The following is a 24771-nucleotide window of genomic DNA, read 5'->3' as shown; positions in this document are numbered from 1 at the left end:
GAGGATAAAGCTCAGTCCATAGAGTGCTTGCCTCTCATGCATAAGGCCCTGGTTCAATCCCCAGCACCACAAAAAAGAACAAACACCAATCCAATCTTTCAGTTCAAAAGCAAATTTGCTAAGCTGTGCCACCAACTATAATTGTACTTTGGCCTTACACATTTCAATGTTACTGATCATAAACCATTCCACTCCTGATGACGCTAAGGTAATCAAAAACTACCACTTGAAACTGCTGGCACTGCCAGTATTGCTGACTACAAAGAATGTGCCATCATTTATTGGCAGCAAGTGGCATGGCCCTGAAATGCTTTTATAGAATTGGGAAGATATAAACAGTTTTCTCTGGTCAGGTGGAGACTACTTCAGAATGTTGAAGATCACAGTTCTAGAGTCAGACAGACCCTTGGGATTTGTGATGTTAGACACAGCACTTAACCTCTCCAAATCTGTTTGCCCAAGTCTCCCACAGTAGTGATGCTGTCTTCGAAGTACCCCTAGGACTCTCGAGCTGCACTGTACACACACACCTCCATCACTGACTCTGTTCTGACACCCAAGAAGAGCAACCTTGATTCATAATGCCACAGCCTCTGCTCCAGCTAGTCTAGGTAGTTTTTAAAGATCTTTGCAAAAAAAAAAAAAAAAAAAAAAAATCAATACAAAGGAAAAGGGAATGATAGGCCTTTTGTGATAGGCCACAAAAGAGAAATGTAACTAAAATTATATTTATGAAAGCAAAACTGCTGAATATATTTACTTTATATATATTTTTACATATATACACATATATTATATGCATATATTTTGATATGAATATAGTTAATCTGTAATAAGTAAATTGTTTTAAAGGAATGAGAGTAAATTCAAATTCCTGCCTTTTAGAGAGCTCATACAGTAATAGATCTGTTTTTACTAAAAAACTGAGTAACAATTTTCTTCTTAAATTTTGTAATACCATTATTTTTAGAATTCTAATATCTCAAACTACATTAATCAACACAAAATTACTGCTGCAAAGTACAGATGTAAGAAATTAAATGCTGAGCTTTGGCTTCTGTCAGAAAGCAAAGATGTTCTAATAACATAATTATTCAAATATATCAAAATAATAACAAAGCATTCACATTAATTTTTAAAGTCTATTTAGACATTACACTTATTCGGCACTTATTTGTCCAAAGGAGCTAATATAATATCATTTAGCTACTCTAACTTTCAGAAATAATTATGTGGTCAGATTTCTACAGCCATGCAGGAATCTAAGGATTATAGGAATGTTAATAAGAGTAGAATCAGAAGAACCTGCCAATTCCAGAGGCAAAGCAAAAATGATTTACATTTCATTTTTAAAAAGAATCAATATGAACAGATAAGAAGTTATTTCAGATCAAGGCTTCTCTGATATCAAAATAAAGCATGGAATTCTTTTCAAATAAATTATCTGAATCTCCATTTAATGGATCAGAAGTAAAGTAAAACTTTTAGTCAAGAAATATTTCCAAGTAATTTCTTTTTTCTTGGTAGTAATAAGCCTAGGGGAGGGCAGGAAACATTGAAAATCCTATTCCTTTTCTAATCTCAAAGCAAGAAGAAGGGAATGGGCCCTCACCAGACACTAGATCATGGATTTTACAGCCTCCAGAACCACGAGAAATGAACTTCCATTGTTTATGAGCCCAGACCAAGACACTACTTCTCTTGTAAACATACAAGGAAATAGCCTATGGTGCTACTAGGTTGGAACTATGTGGAACAAAGAGTTAAGATTCCCATAGAAAATTGGAGCAAAAAAAAAACCCCTTTTACTGAAATTACTTACCTAAAACATGGTCCAATTACAGAACCAAGATGATATTTCACTGAGATTAGCAGTTATACTCTAGCCAACAATATTAGTTCAAATGTACATCATTTGAATATTCATTTTCATTTATTATTTGAACCCATGAGTCATAACTCAATGCTACTTAGAAGTTTTGATTTTCTTCATCAAGCAATGAAGTCCATGGTAGATTATTTTTTATAAAACACAAAAATTGCTGCAAGCTTTCTCCTTATATTTTCCCATTTGCCCAAGTACTGAGAATGAATCTCTGCAGAATCTCTCATTTCCCATGGCATGTCACAATTCAGCCATCTTCTACAAACTAATACAAGTTCAAATCTTCATTGGACTTTTAAAATACCCAGTATTCCTCATTACTAGATAGCAGCAAATAAGCTCCATGTACTTTTATTACTTAACACAAAGAAACATTTAAGGTCTAAACAACTGTAAGAACATTTATATAGTTCATCTTAGTCCAATGCTCTACTTTACTCTCTTACTCTTCCAAGTTCTGAAGTGTTTAATTTTGATACAAACTAAAATATCCTTAGTTGAATCCTTTATTTATTGAGCAAAAGCTAAGAAAAATGAAGAAAAGGAGAAGAAGAAAATGTCTAAGATTTACCAAAATAAAAACCACTCACTCAGGATATAGTGAACCTTCTAACTAACTGGACTGGCGTCAATATCATGCAGAAGTCAAATGCCCATGCTGTAGCTCCACTCAGGCTCGTGTGGTCCAAGGTAGCTGTCTGACCTCTGACAAATTACTTAACCTTTCTAGACCTCACTACTCTACAGGCCTATCATTAGAGTTAAATGAGTACGCTATTTAATACTGTGCTCAGCATATGGAGAGCCTGCTCAATAAATGGTGGGTGTTATTAGAGAACAAATGCAGGGGAGAGAAGTACTAGTAGCAGTAGTAGTAGTACAGTAGTTGCCCTGGTGTCACTAGTAACAAGGATATTCTCTGATTTCCATTGTGAAGATGTATGTTGATACCCATTTTTTATATAAGACTACCATTCAAAAGAAAACAATCTCAAAAGAAAACCCTTAGAATACATACTGCTACTTGAGAAGGGAAAGAAAAAAAAAGGAACTAGTTCTTATCTACTGACGCATCCTAGGAAGAACTGGATGGCTCTTTCTGTATGAAGAGTTAAAATGAGTGCAGGCAAAGACTCTAAAATGATAGTAAATAACTGGCTCTTTAGTTTTCCTAGTAACATACCAAAAAAGAATCATGTCTCAGTTTTGAACATGCTGAAATAAAGTCTTAACAATGTTCCAGACCTGGATCAATGACATACCATATATCCTCTCCCTGTAGTTCTTCTAAACTCTCAGTTCCCTTAAAATCCTTATATATCTTTTTGTCAAAACACAGTTCAAATTTTAGCTGCTCGAGAAAATTGCTCAGGAGCCTCACAAATTAAAGATATTTTTTTTCAATGCTCTGAAACCCCCCTGCATTGACCAGAACCTTTGGAAGCATATTTATAGTTGTTCATATACATAGCTTACCTTTTATAACTGTAGTTTCTCAGAACACAAAATAAAAGCCATTCATATTTGTATCTCCCAAAGTACCTTCCCCAACTTGGCACTCAGTCAACATCTATTCAACACTTTAATCTCAGACTCATCTAAGAACTAACTGCAGCTGAAAATTACTTACACAACACCTAACACAAGTTTTTCACATGCCTATTTATCTGTTGCTAAAAGATTTTTAAGTTTTCAGGTTTTATTATTTCTGTATCTTACCACTACGCTTACACTTCTTAAAAGCTTTATCTTGCACATCTACTAATTTAGGATTTTATTCATTGCTTGTCACTAATATGTTTCAAGTTGTTTTGATGTGTATCAGCCAAATCATATTATTTTTATTCAAACAAGCATACATTTAATCAATGAACAAGCAAAATAATACTTCCCAAGCTCCTACTAGGCCATTTGTCTAGGACAGCAACTGGGGTACCTTACCCCAACCTCTATGAACACCAGGGATCAGGGAGAGAAGAGGAGCTTTGTGCCACAAGGACAGTAGCCTACTTCTCCTTTCCGATTATTACTAAAATTTCAACACTGGATTTCCTGTTTCAATAATATAACAAAGAAGCCTTTAAAATTCGCTGATAGTGTGGGTCCCCTTTACTTGGGAGGATCTTTAGCAGGCTGTACAGACAGAATTGATAAGGGCTAGAATAAGCAGCCTCCTAGACTTGACCCTGGGTCTTGGGAGAGAAGAGAGCCATATACACAGGTAAAAATAACAATCCTGATCTTGAGGGGCTTTGCACACATTCCAAATGGACGAATGAAGACCAATATGCAAGAAACAACAACAAAAATACAACATAAACATAGAGATGGGCTGTGTGGGCGTTTGAAGCAGAAGAATCTATACAATCATCATGAAGAAAGCCACAAGAAAGCAAACTGGAAATAAGCATGGGTGTTACTGAAAACCCAAGAGGACGGAGCTAAGTAAAAACCCAGCATGCTTGATAAAAAGACAGGTTTAAATTTTAAAAACAATGGAAATGGTGAATCCCTGAGTCAGTGAACATTCTAAGGAAAGAAACTGATCATGAAGCTAATACTTAAATAATATTCATCTTAACATGGACACAGTTCTTATGGGCAGAGAAAATACCCCTAAGGTCTAGAAAAAAAAAATCTGGCAAACTAGGTGTTCAATAAATGTTGTCCAATATTATGAGTGGACAGAAGGATGGAGAAATCTAAAAGGAGGAGACTAGCTGTTTAAATTCAGTCAAAAAAGAGGCTTTTTAAGTAAGCAGTAATTATCCAATGACAGAAAAAAGATATGGGTAGGAGAAAGATTCATTAAAGATTCATTAAAGGTTTCAAACCAAAGTGAATACGACAATAGAGGCTCTTTCCAAAAATGATGATATTACAGTTATACTGTATAGATTTTGAAGTCACAGCTTCTTATGTTTGGCCCTGTGTGAAGACAAATTTTCTAATAATTTTATAGTAATATTGGGGGCTCTGAGACAAAAAATTTGAGTTGAAAGTACAAAAGTGATAATTTAGAAATATAAAAAATATAAAAAAATATTAAAATTGACAAAAATTAGTAACTTCATGAAAAATTCCCAAAAGAAAATATTTTCAAAAGACATAATAATAATAATAGTAACTCTATTAGTAGTAGTTGTAGTGTAACATCTAACAGTTACCTTTATTATGTCCCAAAAACATAACTTGTAATAACCCCAATAGTTTATTATTTTACAAAATAAGAAACTGAAGTATAAGCAGGTTAAGTACCCACACTAGTTCCCAGAACCAGGACTTAAACCCAAGTCTGACTAAAAGACTTTTTTATATACCAAGTCTCTGAAGTAGTGGATCCCCCTCCCCCAAGGGTCAGGAAGAAAATATCAGTATTTATATTACTATTTTTTTATCTTAGCCCACTAGATTGCTTTTATTATATACGGTTTACAATGTATGCAGTATATCAATATAGTTGTATACAAATTATAACTAAGCACATATTTATGGAGGTAGAAGAAATGAAAAGATATTCTATTTATTTTCTGATAGGAATATGAGACTAAAATAGTCCAAAAACTAAGTCTGCCCATCTGTGCTCACCATAAGAGCTCAATGTCAGCTTTACCTTCTGTAGTTCAAACACAGACCACATCTGATCAGGTTCTCCACTCATGCACTCACTCATTCCAAAAGTAGTTAACTGCTTATCTTGTGCCTAGTTCTGGGTAGAGTCTGTGAATTCTAGAAACAATCCCCAACTTTAACAGGTCAGTAACATAAAGCTCAAACATGTAAATAACTCATTACAATCCAATATCACAAGAAAAGTAATGGTAATGGTCAAGAACTAGTACTTTGTATTGGGCACCTGCTATGTGCTAAACCCTGTTGTGAACACTTATGTATGTTATCTAAACCACATTATGGGGGGAGATGTTATAATGAAAAAGGTTCAGGTAAGTTAAAAACTTGTCCAAAGCCAGGCATGATGGCAAACGCCTGTAATCCCAGCAACTCAGGAGGCTGAGGCAGGAGGATCACAAGTCTGAGGCCAGCTTCAACAATTTATCAAGACCCTAAGCAACTTAGTGAGAGCCTCTCAAAATAAAAAATAAAAAAAGGGCTGGGAATGTGGCTCAATGGTAAAGTGCCCCTAGGTTAAATCCCTAAATACGACAGGGTTAGTATGTTAATGCTAATTAACATGAGTTTGGACCAATGGCATTAGTACATCTTCCAAGCCCTAATTGGTGTAAATTTGGACCAAGAGCAGTGACCCAAGAGCTATATAAACCCCCAGCCGCATGCACTCTGAGGGAGCAAAGTTTGTTATCAGAGTGAAACTTGCTCAAGAGTACCCAGCTTAAAAAACAGGTGAATCCAGTCAGTTTGATCCCAGATCTCATGTTCTTAATGACTCTGCTCAAAAGTAGTGAAAAGAGGCCTTTCAGGGCAGTAGGAGTAAGCAGCCTACATACAGCACTGTTTACTAGATCTCCAGAACTGGCAACCAAGTCCTTTTAACTAAATCTTCTATGAAAGCAAATAAGATCTTAAAAAGTGATGACAACAACAAAAATCAGGCCACACGTGCCAAACTTGCAATTCTAACAATGCACTGATAAAGTACACTGCATTTTATAATGCTCTATTTTAGGAAAGATTACTTCACAGTAGGCAACAAAACATTTTTGCTCATACATACATGCTCCTTTGCATGAATCATACTAAGACTTATATACTGTATCATGGGAAAATTCTTGAACTAATTAGAAATCTGATTTTTCCAAAGTTGTATGTTTAAGAGTCAGTTACTGGTCTTGACCAATTGTAAGACAATTATCTGCTTCCGAGGGACTTCATAGACATTCTGAAGTAAACTGTGTAGACGACAAAGGTAATAGTTCAACAGGTTTCTAAAATTTAGTCCAAGTCTCCACGTACTTACAATCACCCTGGATGACATACAGCTGTAACAGAAACTGGCAGCATCTGAGAACTTGCTGCCTCAAGCCAGCTGCTTCCAGTAAGGGTGAGTGAAAAGTGGTTTCCAAAGAACAAACTTCATTTTGTCTTGAGCATTCCGAGAACATAGTAAATCATTAAAAATGTATTACCAGACATAGTAGGCAACTAAGCATAGCAATTCCTATTACTTTACTTAGATGCCACCATGATAAGTACAATAGAAAATACCAACTACCAAAAGGTTTATATTTTCCCATTACCACAGGCTATATTTTAAGCAATAACCTGTTTGTTTGTCCTCTACAAGAGGTCTTCCTCTAGGGCTTTTTATCAAAGACCCCAGGTATTTTCCTACATTGAAATGTGTCAAATATTAACTTTATCTTAGTGAGACCAGAACCAGTTCTGAGCCTGGGTAGATTGTTCTCAGAAGGTTATTCCTTCCTCCTAATTCTACCTTGTAAAAGGAAACAGAAGGGGAGCTCAAGTAAAACACCTTTCAAGTGGAGAATCTCATTTGCCAACTCCAGCTTAGCATTTCTCAGTAATAAAGACAAAGGAGGAAAAGGAAGAAGAATTATTAAGCTTAGCCAATTATTCTATCTTATTTCATTTAAATCCTTTAAGAACTAAATCAAAATTAAGTCAAAGCCTGGGTTCTACCCCAACACAGGGGTGGGGGTGGGGGGAATCCTCAAACTTGCAGTCATTTTTAGTCTTAAAAATATAGAGAGTTTAAGGAAAATGTCTTCTCCCATGAGAATTCCACATATTCCCAAGATATTAATTTCTTTTTAAAAAGGCCATTTCAAGACAGCATCTTAGATTGCACTGTCATTTCTTTACAGAAAAGAGGTGATGCTGCAATAGACAACACAGACTCGTGTGTTTCACCAACTGACACTTAACACATGCACCTTCAACTTACTTCCTGCTGAATTTTACCTAAAGAATGAAAAAATTCCAAAAGAAATAAATATTTCCATAGTATGCGCATAAATCAGGAAACTAACCAAAGAAGATGGAATTCTTTGGACACAGCTTCCTGACTGCCAAGGGGCGCAGCCAGCCAACTGTTCCCTGTGGATGGCCGGGTGGGCTGGAGCTCCAACAGCAAGCACTGTGCAGCGGGCCTGAGGCGCAGGGAGCCAAAGACTGTCGACCTGTCACCCCTCAGCAGCCAGCTGAGCACTGGACAGTCGCCCGCCACAGAAGCCCGCTCCATGTGGCGCTGCAGCCTGAAACCTGAGAGCGTAGAGCATCCAAGAACCCAAACTACTGCCTCCTGACCTGCGTGGAGAAATTGGAAGTGGGGTAGACTGCATGGAAGTTGGGACTCCAAGAGTTGACCGACAGGGTTAGTATGTTAATGCTAATTAATATGAGTTTGGACCAATGGCATTAATACATCTTCCAAGCCCTAAGTTTGGACCAAGAGCAGTGACCCAAGAGCTATATAAACCCCCAGCCACATGCACTCCAAGGGAGCAAAGTTTGTTATCAGTATTTCTTGCCCATGAGAGTTCTGTTCTTATTCTTTAACAAATCCTATGCTTGTGCTCGCTGGAAAAGAAGCAATTGGGGGAAGCTGTTGGTGTGTGCACATTTCACTATCATTTTAAAGACTGACCCTGGTTACCTTCCTTTAAACTATCCTCACCACAGCTAGCAGCACTGCCAACATTTATTGGCATTTTTTCCCTATAGCATTTAACCCTTCAAATATCATGTATGTTATAATGTTTTTATTACATATCTCTACCAGTAGAATGTACTGTTTAAGGATACATCTGAAGGGACTAGGTATATGTATATGACATAGTAGATGTCATTGAATATTTGTTAAATGAGTAAATTTTAAAAGCAGAATTAATCCACCAGTTATCAAATGAAAAAGTGGCCATGCCTTAAAGGCAAATTTATTCATTAATTCATGCCTTCTTTTTGCCACACACGACAACAGACTCTTAGGATAATCAAAACTGATGAGGCCCTGATGACATGAAGCTTACTTACTAATTTTCTGTCTCCTCAAAGAATGTAAAAAACAACATAATCCCAGAATAATAAGGATTATAAAGACAATATGATAAATAAACATGTTGATAATTACGTACAGAGAGCTAGGGAGTCCTCCTTCAATGAGAATGGATAATTAAGGCCATCTCTATGAGATGTCAGAGAAAACCAGTCACGTAGAAACCTAGGCGAAAAATATCCCTGGCAGAAAAAATGCATAAAAATTTTTGATGGGGGAGGAGATGGGGTTTGGTGAGTTCAAGAAACCAAGAAACAACAAGGCCAGTATGACCTGAAAGTGGAGTAAGAAGGGCAGACACAGAGGGTGTGGCCTCCACTGTGGAGGCTCTAAGCCTACTTTGTTGTAGATGGACCCTGAAATGTTCTCTCATATTCCTTTTTTCATCAAGGAAAAGAGCCAATTGCAAGGCGAACCAGTGTCGTTGCTAAGAAATTTGAGAAGGCTGCTTTTTAGCTGCTCTACTTTTGTTCAAACAGAAAATGTGCCTTCCTCAGAACATTTTATTTCCATTGGTTAGAAAAATATGGAATAAGCAAGCCTATGCTCACACCTAGTTGTACAAAGCTTTGCTTTTTAGCTACTAATCAGGTTTCAAACAGCCTTTGTAATGAGAAACATTTGGTGAATTCTCTTCACCTGCTTTCTGACACCAAGTAAATTACATAAGAGCATTTTAAACTACTAAATAAGATATTTTTTAAATGCTCTATATGTAGTTTGTAATGGCCCTAGATGCAGAGAGAGAGAAGGGAACTTCTATATAAATCAGACTGGTTCCATTTTTTCCCTATTTCATATACCAAATGCTGTAGATGCTAAATATACATGTGAATTTGCATGCATAACAAATTATTATTATTTAGCACTAGCTACAATTTGCAGATCCATTAGCCTCATGAGAAAAGAAATGAGTACTTTTTGAATATTTGCCCTTAGAGAAAATACTGTGTATATAGTCAACTGATGCAGATTCAAGAGGCTACAAGCATGAATGTACCTCTGTAACAGTGGTCAAAGCCATGTCTACATCAGCAAATGTTAGAAGTCAGCATCCTCTGAAGAAATCGTATTAGGTAGTCATTTCTTCTTTTTGCAGTATGTTTGCCTATATTATCACATGTGACTCAGTATTTTTGTTTTATAACCTACTGTTCGAGTCTTTTAATTAGTTAAAGGATATTGTGGTACAGTAAAAGATTCCAAATATACCATTTTCAAGCTTAATTCCAAAGGCCAATCTTTTTATCATTTAAACTACAATTTTCCAATATGAGAGGAAAAAGCGAGTCTTTGATTTTATGAGAAATAATCTGTGGTACTGTGCACTTCTGTGATATCTAGATGAATGACATCTGAATGTCACATCGATATGATTACAATTAATATGCAACTAATAAAATCCATACAGGATATCTTATCCTAACAATGTGTCCAGTGATGGAGGAGCGCCACCTAACGTTCAATATGGATGTCAACATATCCTAGTACACACGCATTTTACAACCATTCTAACCCTATACTTATATATTAAATCACATTAATTTTGCAGCTTCCACTATATTCTGTCCTTGCTTAACACTTCAAATTTAACTTGGTGTTCCTGTGATATGCCTTGATCTATGTGTGAAGGGAACTGGAAGATAAGAAAAAAGTCAAAAGGCCATTCCTAGTTTGAAAGCGGAAATGCTAGGAAAAAAAAGTGGTCATGTTATTATAGAAGCCATTCTCCCTTTGAATATAAAACTTGATTTTTTTTAATTACAAAAAATATTTATATGTCTAAGAAATACAAATATTCGCCTTTTAAAATTTTGGTTATGTGCAATAAAATTCAATGTTACTTTAAAATCAAGATGACTTACATAAATGATAGAACTGTACTTGCCCCAACGTGGAGAAATTTTTAGTTTTTCCACAGCCATATTCCTGAACCTCAGTAAGAAGAAACAGACTGGGTCTGAATGGCCTTACTGTACTTTCACAATTAAATAACTGAATAACAAAATATCAAGACTAACTGCAATAAAAGTGAAAGTTTCCAACTAATCCATTTAAGTTGAGTAAAAATTCATGGGTCTTAAATGTTAATATCCACTAAGTACAAACCAGGCATGTTTAGCTGCCCTATTCCCCAAAAGTTGTATGAGAGATACTGAAAACTGGCTATCTTTCCTCCTACCCTACCTTTTCTCTGGCCTTGTATTGCTTCCATTAGAAAAATAAATGTATAAGAAAAATTGAGAAAAAGGGAATTTAATATATAAAAGTTAATTTTTCTATAGCCACAAAACTTATTAATACTACTACTAACCTCAGATATTTATTTCTGAGACTTGTTTTGGATTTTACTGTCCTTCCATTTTCCTCAACTAACTTCTCATTATGTAGAAATCTAGTTCATATGTAAATAATATTTTATATGTATAGTACAGTGTAGTTTATAAATTATTTTCATATGCATTACCTTATCTGATACTCACAAAATACCCTAAAGGTAATCTGAACATAAAGTATTATTTGATTTTATGGAGGAGAAAATGAATGGTAAGATCATACAATGCGCAGCTCACAAATACTGCAGCAGAACTAGAATAAAGAATGAAAATTTAGATTACTAGCTCTACACAAGTTCCTTCGTGCCTCAACAGGCTGCTTCTTCAAATAGGCAGACAAGAGGGGACTGCATGTTACCTATGAGTAATGTTTAAAGAAAGGCAGCTTTAGCTGCTTCAGCATATATAGACAATAAACTTTTAATTTTAACAATTTATGAGAGAAATACTATAGGTAAGTATTTACAATGTCTTTCATCAATGCAGCATATAATAATTTAACATTTTCTCAATATTCTGAAAAGTGAGTGGCATTTTTATTTAAAGGTCAAATCTATTGTTATATATATGTATACAACATATAGAAATACCAGTTTAGAGTTTAGCAGAAGGTAGCACCATAGCACAATGTTAGCACAGCAAAATCTGGTAAAAACATCTGTTAGTAATTTGTCGATATATATCAAATCCGTAGAAAGGCACATGGACCTTCAACCAGGTATTATCTTTCTAATTTATACTAAGAAAATGACTATGGACATGTATAAAAAGTGCTATTTATGGTATTAACAGAACTAATCAATAAATGGATTGGTTAAAATCAGAGTAGATGAAAGAATACAATGTATTCTTAAAATAAATCTGGAAAAATGTACAAGATATAGTAAGTGGAAAATACACAGGTATATGTACATGTGACTGAGATATTTCACCAAACTATTAATAGTGATTGTGTTTGGTTGTGATATTATAGAAGAGATTTTTTTCACTTTTATATTTCCAAATCTACAAAAGTGGCAAAATATCTTCCTATATTTCTACAATAGAATAAATTTATTTAAATATATATATGTATAAAACACATAAAACATACAGCATATATACTTAACTTGCAGATGTCGGAGTGATGGAAAACAAGGCATAAATTTAGCTATATTGGACAGCCCTAGAGCCATTCCACACACACATGGAGATACATTTTAAAGAATGAAGAAATATGAAGGCACAACACACAAGATGAGTCATCAGAGATAACAACAGCAACTTAATTAGGCAAAGTGTCTTGTATCAGAAAATAGGCATGAATTGAGCAGTACATTTTAATAGCTACTGTTTTTCATATCTAATTAACAGAAAACCTTAAAGTATCAATGGCTTTTGGAAATTAAGTAGTTTAGATGGTTTGTGCAGAAAAGTGAACACAGAGTTCATTGCAAGGGCTGGAGATACTTCTAGAGAATAATAATCATATGCTAAAGCACCATCAAAAAAAGGTACTAGGTGAGAATCCCCACAGAAAACATGATGACCATATAGAAACTTGGATGTACACCCACCTGGAATATGCAGGTTCACCACAACCTATCTTATGAAAAGAGAAAAGGTCAGAAAGGGCAATTATATTATGAAACAGCAATTGAAAAGGGAGAACTTGGGAGTCTTTGATATTCAAAGACAGAAAAATATGTTCCAAAGTTTATAAAATCACAAATGTTATAGATAGAAAAAAAATGACACTGTTAGGCCAAACTAATTTGACTACAATTTAAAGGCAGATCCAAGGAAAATAAAAAATTTGAGATGGGAAAATGTATGAGAATACTACACTTAGAATAAAAGTCAAAATCCTCCCCAAGTCTCATAAACCTCAGTATTCTGGCTGAACCCCTCAGATCTCCACTGCAGTGCTCTCTTCTTCTGGCTTTTCCAGTGTACCTCTGTACTCACCACTGCCTCTGCTTGTGATGGAATGTTTTACATTATCACCTGGCAAATTCTTTATTTTTTAAGGGTTCTACAACTGTCTTATACCCCCAGCCTTTTTTATTTTATTTTTTTCCAATTTTATTTTGAGGCAGGGTCACTCACTAAGATGCCCAGACTGGCTTCGAACTTGGGGTCCTCCTGCCTGAGCAGAACAGTTGGTATTACAGGCACACACCAGTATACCCAGCAAGCTCCTTTATTATCATTGACATCTCAGCTTAAAAATTGCCTCCCTGACTACATCAGCAAAGCTACTTGTTCTTGGCATCAGCCACTACGGCATTATTTGGTTTAATTCTCCTCAGAATGCTTATCACTATATGAAGGGGCCTTATACTATATGAAGGGGCCTCCTTCATTTATTTATTCACATACATTGGTTTTTCTCCTTAACTAATGAAAAAAGGAATATGAAATGTTATATCATCAAGGAGGCTTTCCCTGACCACCCCCAAGTTAGGTCAGATCACTCTATTTCCACCTCCTCATGTAATTTTTCTTTTGCAACCCAACTTACACTTTATAATTTATTTTCCAGTATCTGTTTTTCACTATAAACTCCATGAAATATGGGCCACTGTGCGCTGTCTTACTAATCAATGTATAGCTACCAATACCTAGAATAAAAAACACTCCATATCCTTTTAAACTTAGGATTAATTGGTGAATAAGAAAAGAATGAGAAACAAAAAGGCATATGCTAAAGCACCATCAAGAAAAGTACTAGGAGAATCCCAGCCTCTGGGACAGAAGTCTCTGTATTTCTCCTTTTCTAGCAAGATACAACAAATGCAAAACTTCCTAAGTTGAGAATGGAAAATGCTGTTCTAAAGGACTACTCTTCCCAACATGACAGATATTAGGTCCATGGATCCAACATGGCGGCGGGCGCAGAGAGATCAAGTCTCTGACCCCTTCAGCTGCGCGGGCATAGGGAGTCGTAAACTATCTAAATGCTGTTTGCTCAGGATCACTAGGCAATGCTGAGCTGACGTGGTTCTGGGGCGAACAGTCTGGGCCTCTCAGAACACACACCGAGCCCGGATCGGCTGCATTCAAGCTCCCATTCGCCTGCTTCTCATGACTCAGCACTAACGATCCCGCTGAAATAACTGGTCGGCCCTTCTGAACTTACAGAGGTAAAAGCCAACCGAGCCTTCATAGGCAGTGGCCACAGGATTGAAACAGGGCTTGGGAGACACAGTCAGGACCCACCTGTTGCATTGGTCACCCGGCAAAGGGAACGAGTGGACACCATTTGCATGGGATACCACCATGGCAGAGAACTGACGTCACGGGCAGAGGAGATAACTTCATTGAAACCAGAGGCGACAGGTGTGTAATCCCCTAGCCATCCCTCTCCACACAGTGGGGAAACCTTAAGGGCCCCTCCCAGATCTCCCGTGAGCGCGATAGCCAGACCGAGGGAATCAGGAGTGGCGAGGGACTCGCGGCGCGGAACTCCCGGCTACCGCTCCCACCAGTGCTGACAACGGAGGTCCCTTGCACCAGCTACCAAGGGCGTGGCTACCAGAGGGCAAGCAAATTCGCTGGGAGTTCTCAGCCCCAAGCTCTACAAACGTAGGGTCTGAGGGAGGCAAACAGGGAGAGTGTGCCCCGGCATTCATGAAAACAGGGCTCCCAGGAGCAACAGACCTGGCGTGTAGCCAGTATTGTGGTGAGCATCACAGGTGAGTGGGGCCTGGCTTGAGGAAACACAAGAGAAGGCCCTAAGCACTCAGGATTGGAGACCCGCCCAGTCTGGGAGGAAGAGCTACTGCACAGTGATTGGATCCCACCTATTGAGAGGAGAAGCTTGGCCCAGTGGGCACAGCTCCACCTACTGGAAGAGAAGTTAATCTAACTCTATGACTGCATTTATTATTATTATTTTTTTCTTAATTTGGGGTGTTTTTTTCTTTCATTTTCATTTTTTTGTTGTTGATGTTCTTTAACTCTTTTTTTAATGTTTTTAATTTTTTAAATTTTTTAATTTCATTATTATTATTTTTTTATTTTAATTTTCATTTTTTTATTATCATTATTATTTTTTAAAAAAAATTTCTTTCTTTATTTTCTATTTTTTTCTTTTGTCTTCTCATTTCTTTTCAATTTTCTTATTCCCCCTTCCTTGAATTCTACCTGCCTACTCTCATTCTCTTTAGTGACTTCTATCCTTCCCTTCTAATATCTTTCCTCCCAAGCATCAAATAAACTTATAAGAGTAAAGAGTAACTCAGCAGTCAAACAGAACAAGAAGTAACATGAGCAGCATAAAAAAGCAAGGAAGAAAAGGAGTACAAACAATGAAGGACAGCCTAAATATTCAGGAGGACCTAGAGTCATCAGAAAAATGGTCATATAAAGAACTCAAGGAATACCTTAGACAGATGGAATGGAACCTGAAAGAGGATACGAGACAGCAAATCCAAACAGCGAAAGAACACATTGAGAAAGAATTACATAAACAGATAAAAGAAGAAGTTAAGCATCTTTATCAGGAGATAGAGATTATAAAAAAAATCAAACAATAATTCCAGAAATGAAGGAAACGATAAACCAAATTAAAAACTCAATTGAGAGTATCACTAACAGAATGGAGCAAGTAGAAGCCAGAACGTCAGATAATGAAGACAAAATATATCATCTTGAAAAGAGTCTAGCCAACTCAGAAAGGCTGGTAAAAAAATCACGAGAAAAACATCCAAGAGATATGGGATAACATTAAAAAACCAAACTTACGAGTCATCGGGATAGAGGAAGGTACACAGGTTCAAACCAAGGGAATGAGTAACCTGCTGAATGAAATAATTACAGAAAACTTTCCAGAAATAAAAAAGGAAACGGATATACAAATTGTAGATGCATACAGGACACTGAGCACACAAAATCACAGTAGACCAACGCCAAGACACATTGTTATGAAGATATTCAATACACAGATCAAAGAGAAAATATTAAAAGCTACAAGAGAAAGGAGGCAGATTACATTCAGGGGTAAACCAATAAGGTTAACAACGGATTTTTTATCACAGACGCTGAAAGCGAGAAGATCCTGGAACAACGTATTTCAAACACTGAAAGACAATGGATGCCAACCAAGAATTCTGTATCCAGCAAAATTAAGCTTCAGGTACGACAATGAAATAAAAATCTTTCATGCTAAACAAAAGCTAAAAGAATTTGCAGCCAGAAAACCAGTATTACAAAGCATCTTGAGCAAAACGCTACACAAGGAAGAAATGAAAAACAACAACCAAAACCATCAGTGGGAAGTGCCTCAGTAACGACAGAGGGCGGGGTGAAAGCTAATCATGGAGAAACAAACTAAATTAAAAAAAAAAAAGAAAGAAATAATCAAACATGGCTGGCAGTACAAACCATATATCAATAGTAACTCTAAACGTTAATGGCTTAAACTCTCCAATAAAGCGACACAGGCTGGTAACATGGATTAAAAAAACAAATCCAACAATATGCTGCCTCCAGGAGACACATCTGATTGGAAAAGACATATACAGGCTCAAGGTGAAAGGTTGGGAAAAAATATACCACGCACACGGTCCTCGGAAGCAAGCAGGGGTGGCCATCCTCATAACAAATAAAATAGACTTCAAGACTAAGTTAATCAAAAGGGATAAGGAAGGACATTATATACTGTTAAAAGGAACCATTCACCAACAAGACATAACAATTATCAATATTTATGCACCAAATAATGGTGCTGCGATGTTCATAAAACAAATTCTCCTCAAATTCAAGAATCAAATAGACCACAACACAATAATTATGGGTGACTTCAACACACCGCTCTCACCATTGGACAGATCCTCCAAACAAAAATTGAATAAAGAAACTATTGACCTCAATATCACAATCAATAACCTAGACTTAACTGACATATATAGATTATATATACCATCATCAAGTGGATATACTTTTTTCTCAGCAGCACATGGATCCTTCTCAAAAATAGATCATATATTATGCCATAGGGCAACCCTCAGTAAATATAAAGGGGTGGAGATAATACCATGCATTTTATCTGATCATAATGGAATGAAACTGGAAATCAATGATAAAAGAAGGAAGGAAAAATCCTACATCACATGGAAAATGAACAATATGTTACTGAATGATCAATGGGATACAGAAGACATAAAGGAGGAAATCAAAAAATTCTTAGAGATAAATGAAAATACAGACACAACATATCAGAATCTATGGGACACAACAAAAGCAGTTTTAGGAGGGAAATTCATCACCTGGAGGTCATTCCTCAAAAAAAGGAAAAACCAACAAATAAATGAGCTCACACTTCATCTCAAAGCCCTAGAAAAGGAAGAGCAAAACAACAGCAAATGTAGCAGAAGGCAAGAAATAATTAAAATCAGAGCGGAAATCAATGAAATTGAAACAAAAGAAACTATTGAAAAAATTAACAAAACTAAAAGTTGGTTCTTCAAAAAAATAAATAAGATCGACAGACCCTTAGCCATGCTAATGAAGAGAAGAAGAGAGAGAACTCAAATTACTAATATACGGGATGAAAAAGGCAATATCACAACAGATGCTACAGAAATACATAAGACAATTAGAAATTATTTTGAAAACCTATATTCCAATAAAATAGAAGATAGTGAAGACATCGATAAATTTCTTAAGTCATATGATTTGCCCAGACTGAGTCAGGAGGATACACACAATTTAAACAGACCAATATCAATGAATGAAATAGAAGAAGCAATCAAAAGACTACCAACCAAGAAAAGCCCAGGACCGGATGGATATACAGCGGAGTTTTACAAAACCTTTAAAGACGAATTAATACCAATACTTTTCAAGTTATTTCAGGAAACAGAGAAAGAGGGAGCTCTGCCAAATTCATTCTATGAGGCCAACATCACCCTGATTCCAAAACCAGAAAAAGACACCCCAAAAAAAGAAAACTACAGACCAATATCTCTAATGAACCTAGATGCAAAAATCCTCAATAAAATTCTGGCGAATCGGATACAAAGGCACATCAAAAAAATTGTGCACCATGATCAAGTAGGATTCATCCCTGGGATGCAAGGATGGTTCAATATACGGAAATCAATAAATGTTATTCACCACATCAATAGACTTAAAGATAAGAACCATATGATCATCTCGATAGACGCAGAAAAAGCATTCGACAAAGTACAGCATCCCTTTATGTTCAAAACATTAGAAAAACTAGGGATAACAGGAACTTACCTTGACATTGTAAAAGCTATCTATGCTAAGCCTCAGGCTAGCATCATTCTGAATGGAGAAAAATTGAAGGCATTCCCTCTAAAATCTGGAACAAGACAGGGATGCCCTCTATCACCACTTCTATTCAATATAGTTCTCAAAACACTGGCCAGAGCAATTAGACAGACGAAAGAAATTAAAGGCATAAAAATAGGAAAAGAAGAACTTAAATTATCACTATTTGCTGATGACATGATTCTATACCTAGAAGACCCAAAAGGGTCTACAAAAAAACTACTAGAACTAATAAATGAATTCAGCAAAGTGGCAGGATATAAAATCAACACGCATAAATCAAAGGCATTTCTGTATATCAGCAACAAAACTTCTGAAACGGAAATGAGGAAAAACACTCCATTCACAATATCTTCAAAAAAAAATAAAATACTTGGGAATCAACCTAATAAAAGAGGTGAAAGATTTATACAATGAAAACTACAGAACCCTAAAAAGAGAAGTAGAAGAAGATCTTAGAAGATGGAAAAATGTACCCTGTTCATGGATAGGCAGAACTAACATCATCAAAATGGCGATATTTCCAAAAGTTCTCTATAGGTTTAATGCAATGCCAATCAAAATCCCAATGGCATTCCTTGTAGAAATAGATAAAGCAATCATGAAATTCATATGGAAAGACAAAAGACCCAGAATAGCAAAAGCAATTCTAATCAGGCGGTATAGCGATACCAGATTTCAAACTATATTAAGAGCAATAGTAACAAAAACAGCATGGTACTGGTACCAAAACAGGCGGGTGGACCAATGGTACAGAATAGAGGACACAGAGACTAATCCACAAAGCTACAACTATCTTATATTTGATAAAGGAGCTAAAAGCATGCAATGGAGGAAGGATAGCATCTTCAACAAATGGTGTTGGGAAAACCGGAAATCCATATGCAACAAAATGAAACTGAATCCCCTCCTCTCGCCATGCACAAAAGTTAACTCAAAGTGGATCAAGGAGCTAGATATCAAATCAGAGACTCTGCGTCTGATAGAAGAAAAAGTTGGCTCCGATCTACATATTGTGGGGTCGGGCTCCAAATTCCTTAATAGGACACCCATAGCACAAGAGTTAATAACAAGAATCAACAAATGGGACTTACTTAAACTGAAAAGTTTTTTCTCAGCAAGAGAAACAATAAGAGAGGTAAATAGGGAGCCTACATCATGGGAACAAATTTTTACTCCTCACACTTCAGATAGAGCCGTAACATCCAGAGTATACAAAGAACTCAAAAAATTAGACAATAAGATAACAAATAACCCAATCAACAAATGGGCCAAGGACCTGAACAGATACTTCTCAGAGGAGGACATACAATCAATCAACAAGTACATGAAAAAATGCTCACCATCTCTAGCAGTCAGAGAAATGCAAATCAAAACCACCCTAAGATACCATCTCACTCCAGTAAGATTGACAGCCATTATGAAGTCAAACAACAACAAGTGCTGGCGAGGATGTGGGGAAAAGGGTACTCTTGTACATTGCTGGTGGGACTGCAAACTGGTGCGGCCAATTTGGAAAGCAGTATGGAGATTCCTGGGAAAGCTGGGAATGGAATCATCATTTGACCCAGCTATTGCCCTTCTGGGACTATTCCCTGAAGACCTTAAAAGAGCGTACTACAGGGATACTGCCACATGGATGTTCATAGCAGCACAATTCACAATAGCTAGACTGTGGAACCAACCCAGATGCCCTTCAATAGATGAATGGATAAAATAAATGTGGCATTTATATACCATGGAGTATTACGCAGCACTAAAAAATGACAAAATCATGGAATTTGCAGGGAAATGGATGGCACTAGAACAGATTATGCTTAGTGAAGCTAGCCAATCCCTAAAAAACAAATACCAAATGTCTTCTTTGATATAATGAGAGCAACTAAGAGCAGAGCAGGGAGGAAGAGCAGGAAGAAAAGATTAACATTGAACAGAGACATGAGGTGGGAGGGAAAGGGATAGAAAAGGGAAACTGCATGGAAATGGAGGGAGACCCTCATTGTTATACAAAATTACATATAAGAGGTTGTGAGGGGAATGGGAAAATAAACAAGGAGAGAAATGAATTACAGTAGATGGGGTAGAGAGAGAAGATGGGAGGGGAGGGGAGGGGGGATAGTAGAGGATAGGAAAGGTAGCAGAATACAACAGTTACTAATATGGCATTATGTAAAAATGTGGATGTGTAACCAATGTGATTCTGCAATCTGTATTTGGGGTAAAAATGGGAGTTCATAACCCACTTGAATCTAATGTATGAAATATGATATGTCAAGAGCTTTGTAATGTTTTGAACAACCAATAAAAAAAAAAAAAGAAAAGTACTAGTTGAGAATCCCCACAGAAAACATGATGACCATGTAGAAAAAGGAAAGAAAAAAATAAAGAGCTTATTAGGGCGTTATACTGATCATATGCTATTCAGTTTTATGAAGACTACTGGTTTTATTAAAGAATACAATAGACTTAGGACTTTACTCTTAATAAAATATATGCCGAAAATTAATTTTTTAAGTTTCAAATTTGTAATTTAAGCTGTATGCTTTCTAATTCAGTTTCAATAAATTTGGAACTTTAGAACTGCAATTCTTCCAAATTAATAGTTCAAGTATCAAAAGAATTCTGAATGGACACGAAAGAGATGCTGAAAACAAAAACAGAAAGCTATTTAGAAGAAATTTTATAAATAACATTGGAAACTGAACACACATTCATGGAATAAAATCCTATTCTTTATTTAATAATCATGAAACTGCCTTTGGAAGGTCTGTTAAAACAGCTTTTGTACTTCAAAGGTTTAGACTAACTTTTATGGAATATGGCTGATAATATTTAAAGTCCTTCTATATTAACAGTTCATGTGAGATAACAGTATCCAAATAAATGCTATATTTTAGAAACTACATAACATTCCTTGTTAGTCAAATGGGTCTTAGAATTGCTTTCTTTATTCTCTTTAAGCATAAAAAAATTGAGGACTCTAATACTAGTGATTCTAACATTAGATATTCTTTATATTATCTAATATATATGAAAGGCATACTATGGTTGCCTGTTTCACAAGACAAAGGTGGTTCTAGAATTTGTGACCAGAGCCTAAATCTGATGCTGGAAGCCACAGCTATAACAAACCAGAAGCAGGTTGAAGCCGATCATTTAATTAAATTACAGTGGCCAGAAGCCACAAGAAACCAGCAGAGCAAGAAACCTCCATCATCAGCAGCTCACAGGAAAACTATGAGCCTTGCTACAAAACAGATGCCAGTGGCAAGACTGCACACAGAGAAGGACAGCTCTCTCCTCTTCTCAAAAGGCCCACTCTTTCTCAGAAAGGACTGATTGCAAATGATACAGAAGAGAGATCTGGATGCAGAAAGAAACTTGAAAATTTTACTCTAGCCAATTTTAGGCTTTCATTAAATTCAAAGTTTTTCCTATGACACAATAAGAGCACCATCACTTGGTAAAAACAAGAATAAGATGAACCTGTGTGCCTTGATATTTCAAATATTTTGCCTTTTAAAACATATATTATTCAAGATAAAGTAGACTTTATCTTGAATTTCATGGATCATGATTCACAGTAAGAAATATCTTTTACATCATAACCCAATAGACACACTGTGTGTGTGTGTGTGTGTGTGTGTGTGTGTGTGTGTGAAATAAAAAAAAAAAGTTCATGAAAGTTACCCATACTACATGGCAATAAATATGCTATTTCTACTTTATGTCAGATTTTTGTTTTGCTTTGGTTTTTGTTTTTCTTGTTTTCACATTACTGGAGTTGACCTCATGGGTACCATACCACAGAGCTATATCACCAGTCTTTATTATTTTATTTTATTTTGAGACAGTCTCCCTAAATTGCCCCGGCTGGCCTCGTACTTGCAATCTTCCTGCCTCCCAATTTGATGGGATTGCACTGAGTGACACCATTCTCACTTACCTCTTCTTTTTAATATGGCTATCCACCACAGATTGATTTCAGGGCAGGTCATTGGTCAGAACCCAGTAAAACATATTTGAAAAATAGTGCACCATGATCAAGTGGGTTTCATTCCAGGGATGCAAGGTTGGTTCAATGTACAGAAATCAATAAACATAATCCATCACATTAGTAGACTTAAAGATAAGAATCATATGATTATAACAATTGATTCAGAGAAAGCATCTGACAAAATACAGCACTCTTTTATGTTCAAAACACTAGAAAAACAAGGGATAGTAGGAACATACCTCAACATTGTAAAAGCAATCTATGCTAAACCCAAGGCCAACACATCCTAAATGGAGAAAAATTGGAAGCATTCCCTCCAAAAATAGGAACAAGACAGGGATGCCCTCTTTCACCACTTTTATTCAATACAGTCTTTGAAACTCTAGCCAGAACAATTAGACAAATTAATAGGATACAAACGGTACAAGAAGAACTCAAACTATTTGCTGATGACATGATTCCACATTTGGAGGATCCAAAAAAAATCTCACCACAAAACTTCTAGAATTAATAAATGAATTCAGCAAAGTAGCAGGATATAAAATCAAACGCATTTCTATACATCAATGATGAATCTTCTGAAAGAGAAATTAGGAAAACTACCCCATTCACAGTAGCCTCAAAAAAAAAAAAAAAAACACTTGGGAATCAATCTATCAAAAGAAGTGAAAGACTTTTACAATGAAAACTACAGAACATTAGAGAAAGAAATTGAAGAAGACCTTAGAAGTTGGAAAGATCTCCCATGTTCTTAGATAGGCAAAATCATTATTGTCAAAATGGCCATATTACCCAAAGCACTGAACAGAGTCAATGTGATTCCAATTAAAATTCCAACATCATTCCTTGTAGAAGCAGAAAAAACAATCATGAAATTCATTTGGAAAAATAAGAGACCCAGAATAACCAAAAGAATCCTTAGCAAGAAGAGTGAAGCAGGAAGCATCACAATACCACACCTTAAACTATACTGCAAAGCATGGTATTGGCACCAAAGCAAACATGTAGAACAATGGTATAGAACAGAAGACACAGAGACAAACTTATATGAATACAGTTATCTCATACTAGGCAAAGGCACCAAAAACATACCTTGGAGAAAAGATAGCCTCTTCAACAAATAGTGCTGGGAGAACTGGAAATCCATATGCAGCAAAATGAAACTAAACCCCTATCTCTCACCTGCACAAAACTCAACTCAAAGTGGATCAAGAACCTAGGTATTAGACCAGAAACCCTATGCCTAATACAAGAAACAGTAGATCCTAAATCCTCATCATATCAGATTAGGACCCAACTTCCTTAACAAGACTCCTAAAGCACAAGAAATAAAATCAACAAACAATAAATGGGATGGATTCAAACTAAAAAGCTTCTTCTTGGTAAAAGAAATAAAGAGGTGAAGAGAGAGTCCACATTTTGGGAGCAAATTTTTGCCTCACGTATGTCACAACATTATCTCCAGGATATATAAAGAACTCAAAAAACTTACCACTAAAAAAAAAAAAAATTAATAAATGGGCCAAGCAGCCGAACAGACACTTCTCAGAAGAAATACAATCGATGAACAAATATATGAAAACATGTTCAACATCTCCAGTAATGAGAGAAATGCAAATGAAAACTACTCTAAGATTTCATCTCACCCTAGTCGGAATGGCAGTTAACAAGAATACAAGCAACAATAAGTGTTGACGAAGATTTGAGGAAAAAGGCACACTCTTAGATTGCTGGTAGAATTGCAAATTGGTGTAACCAATCTGGAAAGCAGTGTGGAGATTCCTCAGAAAACTGGGAATGGAACCACCATTTGACCCAGTTATCCCACTCCTCAATTTATACCCTAAAGACTTCAAAACAGCATACTATAGTAACACAGCCACATCAATGTTCATAGAAGCTCAATTCACAGCTAAACTATGGAAGCAACTTAGATGCCCTTTAATAGATGAATGGATTTAGAAACTGTGGTGTATACAAAACAGAATAAAAATTATGGCATTTGCAGGTAAATGGATGGAGTTGTAGAATATCATGCTAAGCAAAGAAAGCCAATCCAGAAAACCAAAGGTGGCAGGAAAGATGGTAGAATGAGATGGACATCATTACCATAGGTACATATTCGACTGCACTTTTGGTGCGACTCTACTTTGTGTACAACCAGAGAAATAACAAGTTGTGCTGCAATTGTGAACAATGAATTGAAATGCATTCTGTTGTCATGTGTGACAAATTAGAATACATACATATTTTTTAAATGCACACAGGAACCCCATTC

The 24771-nt window shown here is 36.2% G+C and overlaps 1 protein-coding gene across 8 annotated transcripts in view; it reads right to left on the bottom strand.

The window, feature by feature from the left end:
* NME7 (NME/NM23 family member 7) overlaps nucleotides 1–24771 on the bottom strand; it is a 169463-nt gene that overhangs the window by 144120 nt on the left and 572 nt on the right. The gene's annotated exons all lie outside the window — the stretch shown is intronic.

The sequence above is a fragment of the Spermophilus citellus genome (assembly GCF_964194105.1).
Source record: "Spermophilus citellus genome assembly, chromosome: 6".
Classification (NCBI taxonomy): domain Eukaryota; kingdom Metazoa; phylum Chordata; class Mammalia; order Rodentia; family Sciuridae; genus Spermophilus; species Spermophilus citellus.
This window is presented reverse-complemented; position numbering and strand designations above follow the sequence as displayed.